The following is a 3820-nucleotide window of genomic DNA, read 5'->3' as shown; positions in this document are numbered from 1 at the left end:
TCTTGGTTAATATGATGATTTATATCTTAAAACTGATGTATTATTGTTAAGTGATATTGTTGAAAATTTTAGAAAAACATGTATAAATACATATAATTTTGATACCACTTGGTATTTAACATCACCAAGTTTATCTTGGGATACAATGTTAAAAATTACTAATCAAAAACTTGTATTATATGACTATGATATGCTTCTAATGGTTGAAAGAGGTATAAGAGGTTGAGTTTCACAATGTTGTAAAAGATATGTAAAAGCAATTAATAAATATTTTAAAAGGTTACAATAATAAAGAGATATCAACTTATATAATGTCTCTAGATGCAAATAGTTTATATGATTATGCTATGAACCAATATTTGTCATATGGTGGATTTAAATGGGATGAACCAAATAATTTTCATTCTACCAGAATAAGTGAAATGTCAAACAGTAGTCAAGATGGATATATATTTGAAGTAGATCTCGAACAACCAAGTACACTTTAGGTAAAGATTTACCACTAGCTCCTGAATCAAAACTTGCTCCAGGTACAAATGAAAGTAAATTAATAACTAATTTAGATAAACATAATTATGTGGTACATTAAAGAAATATTAAACAATATTTATCTTTAGGAATGAAACTTTCAAAAATACATAAAGTTTCAAAATTTAAACAATCTAATTGGTTAAAGAAGTATATCGATCTAAACACACAGTTAAGAACAAAAGCCACAAATTATTTTGAAAAAGATTTCTATAAATTAATGAATAATTCTGTATTTGGTAAAAGAATGGAAAATATAAGAAATAGGCAAGATATTAAATTAGTTTCAGATGGTAAGGTATGTGACAAACTTGTGGCTAAGCCAAACTTTAAACATAGAATTATATTTACTGAAAATCTAGTTGTTGATCATATGAATAAAACTAAAATAATATTTAATAAACTTATTTATGTTGCATTAAGTATACACGATTTTCTTAAGAATTGATGTACGATTTTCACTATACAGGTATGAAACCTATATATGGAGAAAATATTGAATTATGTTATCAAGATACTGATAGTTTTATTTACAATATTAAAACTGAATATTTCTATGAAGATATATCAATGACTGATTATTTTGATACAAGTGATTGCCCAATAGACAATATAAATAATATTCCGCTAGTAAACAAGAAAGTTATTGGTAAAAAGAAAGATGAATTTAATGGAAAATTATGGAAGAATTTTGTGGTTTATGAGCTTATAAAGTTGGTGACAAAATAGAAAAGATATCTATAGGAATTAAGAAATCTGTTGTTAAAAAACAAAATAAGTTTAGAAGATTATAAAGATTGTTTATTTAAGAATGTAGAACAATATAGAAAATTTAATTTAATTAATAGTGAAAAAACATGTAATATGTACAATTCAAGTAAACAAAAAAGCGCTAAGTCATCATGATAATAAAGGATATCTTTTAGAAAATAGAGGAGATATATTACCATATGATCACTACTCATTATTGGAAATCTAATACGTAATTATTATATATAAATCTAATACAAAAAATTTCTATATAAATGAAGCCTATAATCAAGAAGCTTAGTGATGTCAGTGTCTCGAAAGAGATAAGAAAAATAGCTGAATTAGAGATTAATAGTTTATATAATGTTACTAACTTTGATTATTTAAATACTAGATATGGCGAAAAAATCTGTTTGGAACTTAATAATGATTTTAAAGTTATTTTACCAGATAGATATTACAAACTAATTGATCCTTGGGAACTTTAAATAATTAAAAAGGGCAAATGAAACAGAAATATAAAGAAATGAAGAAACTTTAAAATTGAAATAATGAATTTCATGGTATAGAATTTACAATGTGAAATTAAAAAAAATAAAAACATTTTCTCATTAATTTTATTTTCTTTAAATGGACAACACTAAGCGACAGCTAAAGCTTTCTTTAGGCTGCACCAAGCCACTATTAAGGCAGTGTAGTGAATGTATGATTAAAAAAGATATTGAGGAATTTTATAAAGATAAATATCGGAAGGGAAATGCATAGGTTAAAGTTAGATATAGTGGGAATTAGTGAAGTTCGGTGGCAGGAAAAACAAGACTTCTCGTCAGGTGACTACAGAGATATAAATACAAAATGAAATAGTCGTAATGCATGAGTAGGTTTTTATAATGAATAGGAAAATAGGAATGCAGGTTAGCTACTACAAACAGCATAGTGAATGCATTATTGGGGCCAAGATAGATATGAAGCCCACGCCTACTGCAGTAGTACAAGTGTATATGCCAACTAGCTCTGCAGATGACGAAGAAATTGAAGAAATGTATGATGAAATAAAAGAAATTATTCAGATAGTGAAGGGAGATGAAAATTTAATAGTCATGGGTGACTGGAATTCGGTAGTAGGAAAAGGGAGAGAAGGAAACGTAGTAGGTCAATATGGACTAGGGGATAAGAAGTGAAAGACGAAGCCGCCAGGTAGAATTTTGCACAGAGCACAACTTAATCATAGATAACACTTGGTTCAAGTATCATAAAAGAAGGTTGTATACATGGAAGAATCCTGGAGGTACTAAAAGGTACCAGATAGATTATATAATGGTAAGACAGATTTAGGAACCAGGTTTTAAATTGTAAGACATTTCCAGGGGCAGATGTAGACTCTGACCACAATCTGTTGGTTATGAACTGTAGACTAAAACTGAAAAAAGAAGGTGGGAATCTAAGGAGATGGGACCAGAATAAACTGAAAGAACCACAGGCTGTAGAGAGTTTCAGGGAGAGCATAAGGGAACAAAGAAGAATGGGTAGCTTTGAGGGATGAAATAGTGAAGGCAGCAGAGGATCAAGTAGGAAAAAAGACGAGGACTAGTAGAAATCCTTGGGTAACAGAAGAGATACTGAATTTAATTGATGAAAGGAAAAAATACAAAAATGCAGTAAGTGAAGCAGGCTAAAAGAATACAAATGTCTCAAAAATGAGGTCGACAGGAAGTGCAAAATGGCTAACCAGGGATTGCTACAGGGCAAATGTAAGGATGTAGAGGCTTATCTCAAATAGACACTGCCTACAGGAAAATTAAAGAGGCCTTTGGAGAAAAGAGAACCACTTGTATGAATATCAAGAGCTCAGATGGAAACACAGTTTTAAGCGAAGAAGGTAATGCAGGAAGATGGAAGGAGTATATAGAGGGTCTATAAAAGGGCGATGTACTTGAGGACAATATTTTGGAAATGGGAGAGGATGTAGATGAAAAGCACGGAAAGATCTGAGTCGAAACAAAGCCCTGGAAGTAGGCAACATTCCATTGGACCTACTGACAGCCTTGGGAGAGCCAGTCCTGACAAAACCTTACCATCTGGTGAGCAAGATGTATGAGACAGGCGAAATACCCTCAGACTTCAAGAAGAATGTAATAATTCCAATCCCAAAGAAATCAGGTGTTGACAAATGTAAAAATTACCGAACTATCACTTTAATAAGACACGGCTGCAAAATAGTAACGCGAGTTCTTTATCAACGAATGGAAAAATTAGTAGAAGCCGACCTCGGGGAAGATCAGTTTGGATTCCGTAGAAATATTGGAACACGTGAGGCAATACTGACCCTACGACTTATCTTAGAAGCTAGATTAAGGAAAGGCAAACCAATGTTTCTAGCATTTGTAGACTTAGAGAAAGCTTTGGACAATGTTGACTGGAACACTCTCTTTCAAATTCTGAAGGAGGTATTGGTAAAATACAGGGAGCATAAAGCTATTTACAATTTGTACAGAAACCAGATTGCAGTTATAAGAGTCGAGGGGCACAAAGGGGAATCAGT

Source organism: Schistocerca gregaria, chromosome 8 (genome assembly GCF_023897955.1).
Source record: "Schistocerca gregaria isolate iqSchGreg1 chromosome 8, iqSchGreg1.2, whole genome shotgun sequence".
NCBI classification, from domain to species: domain Eukaryota; kingdom Metazoa; phylum Arthropoda; class Insecta; order Orthoptera; family Acrididae; genus Schistocerca; species Schistocerca gregaria.
The sequence above is the reverse complement of the archived record's forward strand: the minus strand, read 5'-3'. Positions refer to the sequence as shown.